Genomic DNA, 14,493 nt, shown 5'->3' with positions numbered 1-14,493 from the left:
GTCACTCTGGACAGCAGGATGGAGCATTCCTGTTCTTAGCTGTGGTTCAGAATGAGCTGTGGTATTTCTGCTCCTAACCACTTCGAGCATCTCAGGACTGACACATCTGAATTATGACATTCTCTGCATTGCCAGTTTTACTTCTATGTTGTGAAATAAGAGGGCTGGGAGAGCTGCCATTTCATCTCGTTCTCATTCAGCTAGAATGCCAAATGCTTACATAGTTATACCAGTTGACTAGGCAAGAAGAAAATGGTTCAGGAAAAAAATGGAGGAAATATTGTAAAGCAATGTATCTGAATTCACTGTTCAGGCACATTAAATTCTACTGAGACTTAAGGCAGGGGGCACAAAAGAAATAATTTCCTGAGTGTATGTGGCTGGACCCAGACTAAACTGACCTCTTCCCATCTATATAGTATGACTTTCCACTCTTGCTCTAATCAGTGATTCTCAATAAAGCTTCTGAAATAGGGAAAAAGAAGAATCTTCCTAAAATTCTCAGAAAACAATAAAGTTCATAGACAAACTTTCCTTAAGTCTTTTTTTCCTTCCATACTCCATCCCCTCTCCACAACTTTTGAAATCTGCTTTAGCAGATCAATGAGCAATTACAAACAAGAAATGTTGGGAAAAATGAGTCTAGTTGGACAGATTTATATTTTGTAGGCATATGTTTATGGTTGTCATAGTGTATACAATTGTATATCATTATACTTTCTTTTAAAATGGCTTCCACTGAGGACATAGTAAATAATGTATGTGAGATGGTATATGCCAGTTTGATATTCTGTCACCTGAACAAGAGCAAGGACTGTGCCTCTCATGAATCACCTCCACAATGAGTCTTTGATACTCATTTTACCTTGTGTAACCCCTGCCCAGTTCTGGGTCAAAGTTATTGGTTGACTTGGAATTCCTTTCTATCTCCTTTATCAAATGTATACAATCCAGTCAACACTCAGGACCCATCTCAAGCTTCACCTCCCCTCCCCTCTAACGAAGTATTGGTCAGGCAATAGGGTTATTAAGAAAGTGAGGCACAGGACAGTAAATGCAGGAAAGAAAGGACTTTTCCTTGGGAAGTAAACATGTGACAGATTTGGGGGTTAGATATAAGGGCTCTGGAAGTTCACACAAGGAAAGATCACTTCCAGGAGGTATGATGGGGCACACTTGTTGAGGAGGAGATTTAGAGCCTCCTTGAAGGCTGAGAAGTGTGTGACTGGCTGGCAAAGAGTGAGGAAGGAAGTCCTATAGGAAGAGAAGATATAAAGAAAAATACAGAGATGGGCAAGGCTGAAGGGGGGACGGTGGCTCTAAGCCACTAGGGAAACATGGGTCCCTAATAACTAGAATTAACAGGGATCAGGCTGGTAAGACTTCCTACCCGCATTCCCTCTCTTTACTGAGACTGAAGACTAAGGAGCCGTAATAAATATTTTCCCGAGCATGTGTTGCTCTCTTCCTTTTCTCAGTCAGCTGTGATTTCCTATCAATCCCATCTTCCATATTTTCTTTATAATATCTTCTTGAATGGGAATCAATGTGAAGATGCATGTTTAATAATGTGTGTGAAAGTCATTCAGTCATGTCTGACTCTTTGTGACCCCACGGGCTGTAGCGCGCCAGGCTCCTCTGTCCATGGAATTCTCCAGGCCAGAATACTGGAGCAGGAAGCTCTTCCCTTCTCCAGGGGACCTTCCCAACCCAGGGACTGAACCCAGGTTTCCTGCGTTGCAGGAAGATTCTTTATCATCTGAGACAACAAAAGACAAAACTTAGCTTCTCTCTGTATCTTGTCAAGATTTGAGAACCTAGGACTACTGCTGATTATCGGTGTGGTATTACCTCAAAATATGTTATGAAAGACAGGTATATAGAACTTAAAGGCAAAATCTCTTAGATAAATATGTAATACTCTTATTGATCAGGAGGAGAAAGAGACACAGACAATGCTGCTTTAATTAAGAGTCTTCTTAATATTTCCATTATAATTTCCTTCTTGCAGGGTTACATAGCTGTTGAATATATGACACTGCATTGAATAAGTGAATACCTTTCAATTCTAAAAACAGTTTTCCCCCTAATATCTATATTTTCAAAATGCTATTTTAATGCTGCTGTTTTTTTCAGAGGTTAAGGATGACCCCAGCATTTTATAAAATGAGAATAGGTGTGATTCCAGTGACTTTCTTTAAAATTTCATATTCTTTTATTCTCAGAAATTAATATATTTACTTACTTGGAAAATAACCTACACAGTAATCTACAATTTAGATCAGCAGGGAAAGAAAAAGATGACATCCCATTATGTGAAAAGTTTTACGCTAAATCGTCTATATCCAATCCTTTATATTTACTGTTCAGCTATATAATGCCGTGAGCTATTGGATTTTCCTATAAGGTATAAAATGTTTATTAATCAAAATGTGTTGGTACAAAGGAGAGGATTGTTTGCTCTGAAAACTAAGGAAAGGGCATAAAAAAGAGAGAAAAATTAAATAGCATAATATTTCATTCAGTTTTGAATTAATGAGCATAGAGTTCACCTTATTTGAATTCCTGACATTTGTTTTTTATCAAAATTCATTATATACATAAAAGCTATGGAGAATTCAGATCTATATGTTGTGGACCTAGATGACTCAAGAAAATTAGTGTTAACTTTTAGAAATTTTGTAATAAGGATTCTATGATGTCATTTAAATTAGGGCACACAGTTAATATCTTTTAGTATTGACTTGTATAGTATTGGGGGCTTACCTGATAGCTCAGTTGGTAAAGAATCTGCCTGCAATGCAGGATACCCCAGTCAACTCCTGGGTTGGGAAGATCTTCTGGAGAAGGGATAGGCTACCCACTCCAGTAATCTTGGGCTTCCCTTGTGGCTCAGCTGGTAAAGAATCTGCCTGCAACATGGGAGACCTGGGTTGGGAAGATCCCCTGGATAAGGGAAAGACTACCCACTCCATTACTCTGGCCTGGAATATTCCATTGACTGTATAGTCCATAGGGTCTCAAAGAGTCCAACACGACCATATAGTATTTACTTGGCTGTAAAATAAAGTTGCAAAAGGATTTCACTTCCAGTGTTAGGGTAAATATGGTCACCCTTTTTCAGAGCTTTCCATTTTACAGAAGAGTTTTCTTCTCTTAGACTCCTAGTACTTAGGACTTCTTACAGTACATTACATTGGCTGCCTAATACACAAGAACAAAGACCGTGTTTTTCCCACTTTCCTATCACTGACAGAATCAAAGTGAATTGAACTTAAAATAGGTAAATAAATATTTATGAGTAAATGTCGCAGTCCACTCCACAGTCCAGTGTTTAAAACCAAAATGCTAAACGTAAAATTACAATTTGGTTAAAAGAAATGAGAATCATGTTGGTGCTACATCTTTTGTATTGTAGTTTAAGACTTTGGCTCCAACTCTCATCATGAAAGATTGAAACAAGCACATGAAAGAACGTAGACACTTTTCGTTTCCATTGCTTTACACGTCAGTAAATCTCTTTCTTCCTGCAAAAGTAGCACCTGGATACAGACCTACTGCTATGATTCTGATTCAAATCTGAAATAGTTTTTTAAGATGCAAAAGTATAGGAGAATCCAATTTTATATTATAGATGTAGGAAGGGGAAAAAGTCATCTATAAATTATCTCCACTTAATCTAAATTATAAGCTTCCCAGGTGATGCTAGCGGTAAAGAACCCACCTGAAAATGCAGGAGACTTAGGAGATGCAGGTTTGATCCCTGGGTCAGGAAGATCCTCTGCAGAAGTAAATGGCAACCCACTCCAGTATTCTTGATGGAGAATCCCATGGACAGAGGAGTCTGGCGGACTATGGTCCATGGGGTCCCATAGAGTCAGAGAAGACTTAAGGGACTTAGTACCAATCTTAATTATGTTCAATATTGTCAGCGATTTTCTTCATATAAGCCTTCAGATTGCAAACTTCTTGTCATGACTATCCACAAGCAAAACTTCAGTCTTACCAGACAAAAATTAATTTCTTAAGTTACCTTCTCTACCGGGCTCAGTAGTGTAAACTAGAGAGGTCTTGGCAGGTACCAACTTGGAACGCTGATTATTCTCTTTAATGGAAGACACATCTATCAAAAATAAGAATGTTCACTCTGCTATCCTAGATGTATTTCTGAGGTTAATAATAATACCAATATTAATGATATTACTAGGATAACAATAATACTAATATTCACTGATACTTGAGTGCTATTTAGGTTCAAGGCACTTTTCTTATCTCTTAACAGATATTACATCATTATAGCAAACCAATGAGCTAAGTAATTGTATTATCTCATTCTCTCGATGAGAACACTAAGGCATATGTCATTCAGGTTATTGCTTCATGCCCTTTGTGAAAAGCATGTGTAGCAACTAATTATCCTGGCTAAGGCTAACCTACGGGTCATAAGTCAGGGCCTATACTCATATATCAATAGAATAGACACATTTGAGTTTGAGAAAAATGGAGAAATTTTACTGTATTTCCTAAGGATGCTAACTAATGGCACGAGTTCTTAAAATCTCAAATTAATTTTGCTCTTTAATCCAAACTGTAAAATAGGTTTAGGGTTGTTAAATACTCCAGTCAGCTAGCAATCTTTAGCTGTAGATTATAAACCAGAATGTTGTGTTCAGTACTTAGTTCTGCTCTTCAACATTACTAATTTTTTAAAGAAAATGTGTTGTATGAATATGGTTATTGGGCATATTTTTAACAATTCTGAATCTGTCTGAATAATGTAAACTTGATTTTGTGGGAAAATTAGCTTTAGTTTGAGCTTCTCGCAAATGTACAGTAAATTCCAATCTGTAAGCTTGGTAGAAATGCTTCAGTTTTGTTTATCTGTTTGCCACTTGAGTTGGTGTGGAAATTTGAAGCTATTTATGGCATGTATCACTCAGATGTTTCTCATTAAAAATTTAGAATCTATCGGAATAAAGGAAAACTGAAGTAGGAGACAGATTTGAAGCTGAGATTTCTTCTAAGATGACGGTTGCGTGTATCTAGCTTTTGGTTAGACAAAGAGACCTCCTGATGGTTCTTTGTGCAAGGGCATTTTTGCTCTTAAAATTTTGAGAATCCAGAGTCCTGAGTTCTATTTTTGTCTATACCATGACTCTGGGCAAGTTACAGTATCTGTGTTTATTTCCTCAACCACAAAATGAAGGAAAGGAATGATTGGATTACATCATCTTCAAGACCCTTTCCAACAACAAATGCATCATTTTATCCTGTTCTAAACAGGAAATGGCACAGATAAGCTTTACCCCAGTTTGAAGGGGAGCCAACCAATCTAAAATGACAGTAATAAAAAAAATGGTTAATATGTATTGAGCACTCACTGTGGGCCAACTACCATGCTGAGGGATTAGCATATATTCACTGATTTTCCTTGTACAACACTGCGTTGTTGAAACTGTTAAGGATCAGGGTTCCTGTTCCTCTTAATCAATAGGAATTGATTAGAGGCCAGACTTGAAATTCAGGCCAGGTTTTATTGGAGTCCCTGCTGCAGCAGTGGGAGCAAGAACAAGCCACAGGGCCCCTTGCTTTCTTGCTTACCAAGGGGCAGTCGAGCTGGTTCCTTACATGGGGTGAGGGTAGGGTGTGTTCAGGGGTGCCTGAGGTGGCTTGCCCACCCCTTTGGTAGTGGTGTGTGCAGGGGGATGTGCAATGCCCAGCTTTTGCTCCTAACCTCCTGCTTTTGCTCCTGGCTCTTCAGAAGTGGCAGTTGGGCTCTTTTGGTCTCTTTGTATCTTGTTGTCCATAATTCGTCCCAACTGTGCCCTGCATGCAGTTATTTTTAGTCCCTTACAGTTTCTTTGTATTTTATTGCTGGAGGAGACATTTGTCCAGGTACAAGTATTTGCAGCAAAATGTCCCAGTTTCAGGCCTGTCTCAAGACCTCCCACTTAAAAAGGAGGAGGCAGAGGCATAGAGAGACACAGGCAAACTTGAAGATCCTTCTTTTCGCAGCTAGTAAAATGTAGAGCAGAAATCCCAATGCAGTGAGCAGGACTGAAGGACCCAGAGCCCGAGACAACAGCATGCATCCTAGAAGGATTAGAATACTTCTGTGCAGAACTGCTGCTGCCCTGTGTTCTCATCCCCAGTGGGGATAATGGAAAAATATGGAGAAATACTTAATAGCTGGAAAATCTACTCTAAATCTCTTTGGGGACTACTTCATCACTTTGAATGATTTCTGGAACATTCTTCTTTCATGCTTAAGCAAGATGCTGATATAGTGTTATGTTGGCAGAGGTTGTAAAGTGTCTGTCAGGTTGGCATTATAGTGCTACCTTGGGCTTTTTCAACGTCCAGCTCAAAGCAATATTTATATGAGAAGCCACAGAGGCTGAATTGCAAAGCCTTTCTCATCCAGGCCTTGCTGGTGGCACTTGAGTATGTCAATTTTAAGCAGCCATGGGCTCTGGTGAATAGTTGGGGAAACAGAAGACATGCTGGACACATGTGCTCCTCTTTGATGGAATTAAAATTACAAAGACACAATTCTCCAAAACATTTTGTGGGAGACATGTCTATGTATTAAAAGTGTTGTCCTAGCTTTAGACTATTTGTTACATAATTATATTTTAAAAATCAATTTATTTCTGGCTGCACTGAGTCTTCCTTGCAGTGTGTGAGAGCTTTCTCTAGTTGTACTGTGTGGACTTATTGTGGTGCTTCTTTTATGCAGAGCTCATTGCCCAGGTTTTTAGAATCATAAGGATAGAGTGGCCCTTGGATCCGTGGGAGAATATGATAGCTGTGTTGATAATTCTATGAGTTGGAAGGGAATTGAAACTCTAAGGTGCACGGGATTCATTAGTTGCAGCACATAAGCTCAGTAGTTGTGGTTAGCAGGCTCCAGAGTGCAGGCTCAGCAGTCGTGGTGCACGGACTTAGTTGCCCTCAGTTATCTTCCCGGACAAGGGATTAAACCCATTTCCCTTGCACTGGCAGGCGGATTCTTAACTACTCGATCACTAGGGAAGTCCAAGTTTTCTTTATTATAGAGATTTCCTGGTATTTGTTCATTCATGTTTACAGTTTATGAACTGTTTTTAGAGTCACGTGGATTAGAAATTACTAGAGAAACTTATGGCCAATGTGTTAGTCAAAATCACACAGAAGTGAGAGTGAAGCATGGCCCACCCAATTTTAATGTAATTTTTCATTTCATTTGGAGGACCTCACATAATGTGTGAAGGGAAGACCATCTCCACTGCTCTAACAGGCCAGAGAATCTGATTTTAGGTGACATTTAAAAAAAATATTCTAGTTAAGACAGTGATAAAAGTTTATCCTATTAAATTAGACCTTTCAAGTACCTGTGGTGGGCAGATCTAGCACTTCTACTGTGTTTTAATCTCCTCTTCTTCACCCCACTGGTGAAAAAGGGATTCCCACCTTATAGTTGTGAAGGTGACCAAACGTATAGTACTCAACTCCAGACAAATGAGACTGACAGCAGTTTATTAATCCCATTACTCATTGCCCAGGTTTTTAGACTCGCAAGGATAGAATGGCCCTTGGATCTATGGAGAATGTGATAGCTGTGTTGATAATTCTGTGAGCTGGAAGGGAATTGAAACTCACTAGTCAGGGATAGCCAGGAACTGTGCCTGGTTGCTTTGATAAGGAACTTTGTTTGGCTGTGAATTTAATCTATGGGAGTGGAGTGGGATTGGAACTTGCAGTTAGGTCACTTGAGGTCTTCCTGGTTTGACCAGATGTCAAGGCCCATAATATTGGGTCTTAACTTTAGGCCTTACACCAGACACTGCTGAATTCAACCATTGCTCTTAGTGTCTAGATCTTCCTTCTGTGTTAATCTGATTGGAATACTATTAAACACACATACACACACATACTGGGTGGCTTAAGAAAATGGAAATTATTTTTTTCACAGTTTTGGAGTATAGAAGTCCATGATCAAGGTGGCAACAAATTCAGTGTCTGCTAATAACTCTTCCTATCTTGTAGATGACTGATGTTCTGTTTCTTCAATGGCCTTTCCTTGGTGTGTGTACATAGGAGGAGAGAGAGAGAAAGAAAGAGGAAAGCAGAGGGAGAAAGAGGAAGGAAGAGGGGGAGAGGGGGAGGAAAAGAAAGTTTCCATTGTGTTTTCTTCTTTTAAGGACACTGGTGCCATATGATCAGGGCTGCCCCCTTACAACCTCATTTAACATTAATTACTTTCTTAGAGGTCCCATCTCTAAATACAGTCACATTGGAGTTTACAGCTTCAACACATGAATTTGGGGAGAAAGCATTCAGTCCATAACAGCCCGCCCCACCCCCCATATTTTTCAATACTCCTCACACTTTTCATAATCAGTTAATATCTATTTCTTTTCTAATAAATTGGATCTTGAAATGTTACTAGTCCCTACCATGGTCTTCTCTACAAAATAAATGCTGTATAATTTGTTGAATCAAGAGACAAATTTGGATTTTGTTTAAGATACTCAAAACATATCCAACTTTCTTCAAAATTAATTTCTAAATATCATTACTTAAGGAAATTAGAGATTTGGTCAGCATATTATATTTTTCTTTTTGTCTTTACTGTTCAAAGGAGCACTGGTCATGGTTTTAGTTTTGACTCCTAGATCTGCTGATACCTAATATTTGTCATATTTTTGGGCTTTATCTGTAATATGGAATCAATGATACCTATCCTATCTCTCCATCTGTGAAGATAAAATGAAAGCATGAATATGAAAGTTCTGTATAAGTTACAAATCACCATACAAAAGCAAGATAGGATCTAAGAACACATTGCACATACATTGCAGCATTACTATAACTGGATTTTTAAAGAGTCTGAGTTGCTATTAAAAATGTCAGTTCCATTCTCCTACATTGGATTTACTGAGTTATTATATCTGATAGGGCCCAGAAATTTGAATTTTAGTAAAACCCCAGGTGATTCTAATGCATATTAAAATTTGCAAGCCAATATACTCTGTTACAGTTAGTTGAAGTGAATTAAATAAAAACATCCTCAAATTCACAAGGAGATACTAGTTTTTAATCAAAAACAAGCAAATAGTGAAATTGAGTAACTTCCCCCAAACAGCGGCTTCCCTAGTGACTCAGTTAGTAAAGAATCTGCTTGCGATGCAGGGAAAATCCTCTGGAGAAGGGAATGGCAACCCACTCCAGCATTCTTGCCTGGAGAATTCCATGGACAGAGGAGCTGGGCTGGCTACAGTCCCTGGGATCTCATGGAGTTGGACATGACTGTGAGACTAACTGTCAGCCTTTCAGCCCTTAAAGAGCAGGAAGGGAATGGGTTCACTTGGTTTCTGTTGTGTATTTCCTCCAGATTCAGAACTGTGAATTTAGTGATTCCCAACTCTGATTGAGTTCAGAAACACATGGAAACTTTTTATCAATTCCTGACCCCGTTTCTGAAGAATTGATTTAGTAAGTCAATGGCAGGATCAGGAAATCTGTTTCTCAAATGTGCATGCGATAGTTACAGAGATTGGGGGCAGGCCATTGAATTATGGCAAAACTGATTGTAAAGCAAATAAAATTCACAATTTCTTTACTTAACAAACTTCATATGTACCAATATCAGTGTTGACTTATGTGATAATGACATTCATTAGTCCTGATAACACAAAATGTAGTTTTGAAAAAAGGTGACAAAACTTATTATAGGCCTTGCATCTTTTTGTTCAGTATTGGATTGTATATCTACTTGGAATAGAGTCACTTTTTTTTTTTTTTTTTTTGGTTTAAGCTGTGCGAGTCAGAGCTGGAAACTCTGACAGAGCCTAGCTGTTCTGACTGAATGAGTTTTAACTTCCAAATTCTTATGATTTTTATTACCGTCTTCTCTACAATCCCAAGGTTTGAGATGGAATCTGAACACAAAATCTATCACAAACCTATCTGAACACAAAACCTACTTAGTAAAATAGATTTTTAAATAGTATTTATTCACTTGGAGAGAAGTGAGTCTTAAACACTTCTTTCAGTTCAGTTCAGTTCAGTCACTCAGTCATGTCCAACTGTCTGCAGCCCCATGAACCCCAGCACTCCAGGCCTCCCTGTCCATCACCAACTCCTGGAGTTCATCCAAATTCATGTCCATTGAGTCAGTGATGCCATCCAACAATCTCATCCTCTATCATCCCTTTCTCCTCCTGCCCTCAATCTTTCCCAGTATCAGGGTCTTTTCAAATGAGTCAACTCTTCACAGCAGGTGGCCTAAGTATTGGAGTTTCAGCTTCAACATCAGACCTTCCAATGAACACCCAGGACTGATCTCCTTTAGGATGGACTGGTTGGATCTCCTTGCAGTCCAAGGGACTCTCAAGAGTCTTCTCTAACACCACAGTTCAAAAGCATCAATTCTTCAGCGCTCAGCTTTCTTTATAGTCCAACTTTCACATCCATACATGACCACTGGAAAAACCATAGCCTTGACTAGACAGACCTTGTTGACAAAGTAATGTCTCTGCTTTTTAATATGCCATCTAGGTTGGTCATAACTTTCCTTCCAAGGAGTAAGTGTCTTTAATTTCATGGCTGCAGTCACCATCTGCAGTGAGTTTGGAGCCCAAAAAAATAAAGTCTGACACTGTTTCCACTGTTTCCCCATCTATTTGCCATGAAGTGATGGTGCCAGATGCCATGATCTTAGTTTTCTGAATGTTGAGCCTTAAGCCAACTTTTTCACTTTCCTCTTTCACTTTCATCAAGAGGCCCTTTAAGACACATGTACCCCACTGCTCATTGCAGCACTGTTTACAATAGCCAGGACTTGGAAGCAACCTAGATGTCCATAAGCAGATGAATGGATAAGAAAGTTGTAGTACATATACACAATGGAATATTACTCAGCTATGAAAAAGAATGCATTTGAGTCAGTTCCAATGAGGTGGATGAAACTGGAGCCTCTTATACAGAGTGAAGTAAGTCAGAAAGAAAAACACCAATACAGTATATTAACACATAAATATGGAAGTTACAAAGATGGTAATGATACCCTATATGCGAGACAGCAAAGAGACACAGATGTCAAGAACAGACTGTTGGACCCTGTGGGGGAAGGCGAGGGTGGGATGATTTGAGAGAATGGCATTGAAACTTGTACATTATCATATGTGAAATAGATTGCCAGTCCAGGTTCGATGCATGAGGCAGGGTGCTCAGGGCTGGTGCACTGGGATGACCCTGAGGGATGGGATGGGGAGGGAGATGGGAGGCAGGGTCAGGATGGGGAACACATGTACACCCATGGCTGAATGTATGTATGGCAAAAACCACCACAATATTGTAAGGTAATTGGGCTCCAATTAAAACAAACCAACAAAAGTAATTAAAAAATAAAAGAGCCTCTTTAATTCTTCTTCACTTTCTGCTGTAAGGCTGGTGTCATCTGCATATCTGAGTTTATAGATATTTCTCCTGGCAGTCTTGATTTCAGCTTGTGCTTCCTCCAGCCTAGTGTTTCTCATGATGTACTCTGCATATAAGTTAAATAAGCAGGGTGACAATATACAGCCTTGACATACTCCTTTTCCTATTTGGAACCAGTCTGTTGTTCCACGTCCAGTTCTAACTGTTGCCTCCTGACCTGCATACAGATTTTTCAAGAGGCAGGTCAGGTGGTTTGGTGTTCCCATCTCTTTCAGAATTTTCCACAGTTTATTGTGATCCACACAGTCAAAGTCTTTGGCATAGTCAATAAAGCAGAAATACATGTTTTTCCAGAACTTTCTCGCTTTTTCGATGATCCACTGAATGTTGGCAATTTGATCTCTGGTTCCTCTGCCTTTTCTAAACCCAGCTTGAGCAGCTGGAATTTCAGTTTACATATTGCTGAAGCCTGGCTTGGAGAATTTTGAGCATTACTTTACTAGCTGTGAGATGATTGCAATTGTGTGATATTTTGAGTATTCTTTGGCATTGCCTTTCTTAGGGATACACTTCTTTAAAGTTCACTTACACAAATGTTTGCATGCTAAGTCGCTTTGGTCATTTCTGACTGTGATCCTATGGGTAGCCCTCCAGGCTCCTCTGTCCATGGGATTCCCAAGCAAGAATACTGGAGTAGTTTTCCATTTCCTCCTCCAGAAGATCTTCCCAACTCAGGGATAGAACCCGAATCTTATTGTTATATGACTTATGATTGCATCTTCAGAGGCTTTCAGACAGTCTCTTGATTCTTAGTCAAGTGAAAGTTGCTCAGTTGTGTCTGCCTCTGTGACCCCATGGTCTACACAGTCCATGGAATTCTCCAGGCCAGAATATTGAAGTGAGTAGCTTTCCCTTCTCCAAGGCATCTTCCCAACCCAGGGATCAAACCCAGGTCTCCCTCATTGCAGGTGAATTCTTAACCAGCTGAGCCACAAGGGAAGCCCTTTGATTCTTAGAGAGTGAAGCGAAGCCACTCAGTCGTGTCCAACTCTTTGCGGACTGTAGCCTACCAGATTCTCCATCCATAGGATTTTCTGGGCAAGAGTACTGGAATGGGTTGCCATTTCCTCTCCAGGGGATCTTCCTGACCCAGGGATCGAAGCCAGGTCTCCTGCACTGCAGCAGACGCTTTACTGTCTGAGCCGCCAAGAAAGCCCAGCGCCCCCAGTGCTGATAAGCCTCCCCCAACAGGCCCTGTGTCATCCGCATCACACCTGTCTCTGCAGGACCTGTTGCTGAGTCTGATCTCCTCCCCTCCTTTCTCATCCAGCTTCTCAGGTAAGATGGTGCTCAGACCCCGTGTTCTTGCTTTTGTCGATCAATTAGGTGATTCTTAAAAGAAGCCTAAATGCTGAGTAACTTCTGTTCATTACCCTCCTTGAGAGAAGAAGAAAGAGAGATGGAATGGCTAACCTATCATGGGCCATGGACTTAATTAGTTGTCAGAAACTGTGCTAAAATGCAAGTCTTCTGGGCATAGTTTACTTCTTACTGAATCAGGTGGGCAAAATACATCCCATCCATATATGAAAAGAATGCTATAGTTACATGGCATGGAAGTGAGTTTAAGTGGATGTGGATCTTGTCAACATCAGGCATCAAATAATTTTTCTACCTTCCCTCATTGTACTTCTAGTATTCTGAAATTATTGGGGGCAAGAAAAGATTATGCTTCTCCTGCCTTGTGTATCTGCTTCTCAAAACTGCAGCCCATAATTCCTCTTATTGGTCAAGTTCTGGGAACATGATTTATAATTTTCCAAGAACAGAAGTAATTTAAAGGCTCTAAATTTTACTAGAGATTAATTTTAGATAAGGGCCAGAAAGTATTTGACACATTCATGGAATTAACTTCATGGAATCATCTAGATACATATAATACTTTCTTGATATGTACTCATTAAAAAACAAAGTGGAACACTGAAGCGTAGACAATGATTGTTTTGAGAGCTCTGGATAATTAAAGAGCAATCTCAGGTTATTAGCATATAAGTCCTTAAATTCATCTTATCTTTGTTACTGATTATGCTATATTATAAAATTTTTCTTTTAAAGGAGAGTAAGGGCTATCTTAAATCACAAATACTTCAAAAGACCCTTCAGATGAGACACAGTAAGAGAATTGAGAGAAGAGTTAATGCTAACAAAATCTTTGTATTTTGACAGAACTAATAGTCACTCTTTAAGGATGCCCAGTCTGTAGTATTTGTTACAGCAGCCCAAGCAAGCTAATACAATTACATACATATGGATATATATCCTCTTAATGTCTTCCCACCTTGTCAGAGCCTGGAAATCTCTTGAAATTGTATGTAAAATATTTTTAGAAGCATGGCTGGCTACATACTTTCTGGGTTTTCTTGCAAAATGAAAACATGGGCCCTTTGTTCAAAAAGAGCAGGAAAGTACCTTTCTTGTTTATAACCTACAATACCTTTAAAGTACTAACATATGATGTTTTTTTTTAATTTCTTCCATGGCTTGCCTTTCAACTTGCCATTCTTAATTTCCCAATTAAAAAAATGAAAATATTTAAAAGTACTAGTCTGCATTTTACCGTTTATATTTATTGTGTACTGCAAGTTAGAAAGGCAAATAATTTTACTAAAAAAGCATTTAACTTGTACACAGAATCACCAAATTTGTACAGTTCTTGTTTTCTAGTTTGTACATATATATTTTGCTCTTACCAGAACAGTAGAAACACTGCACCTAACTAACTCAACTGTTTTTACATTTCCTGGTGCACATACAGTCTATCAACACTCAATACTGATGGCTTTCCCATATGTAAAGAAGGACTTAGACAAACTATGGGTTGCCTTGTCTTTTCCTTCTATGTCATCGATTTCAGCATAGGGGGTTGGCTAATGCAGGGAAGGGACAGAAACAAGGAAGGATACAATAAGGCTCCTTGGTCATTAGTTTTCTTTCTGTATTTGAAGCAAAAGTTCTGATTTGATTAGAAAGAGTGGCCTCTTGGGGCTGTTAGTGGCCTGCTTACTCGTT

The 14,493-nt window shown here is 39.2% G+C and overlaps 1 long non-coding RNA gene across 1 annotated transcript in view; it reads left to right on the top strand.

The window, feature by feature from the left end:
- LOC139037103 (uncharacterized) overlaps positions 1-14,493 on the top strand; it is a 223,736-nt gene that overhangs the window by 9,970 nt on the left and 199,273 nt on the right. The gene's annotated exons all lie outside the window — the stretch shown is intronic.

The sequence above is a fragment of the Odocoileus virginianus genome, chromosome 2 (genome assembly GCF_023699985.2).
Source record: "Odocoileus virginianus isolate 20LAN1187 ecotype Illinois chromosome 2, Ovbor_1.2, whole genome shotgun sequence".
In the NCBI taxonomy this organism is placed as follows: domain Eukaryota; kingdom Metazoa; phylum Chordata; class Mammalia; order Artiodactyla; family Cervidae; genus Odocoileus; species Odocoileus virginianus.
Note: the sequence above shows the minus strand (reverse complement) of the source record. Positions and strands in the feature narration are given on the sequence as shown.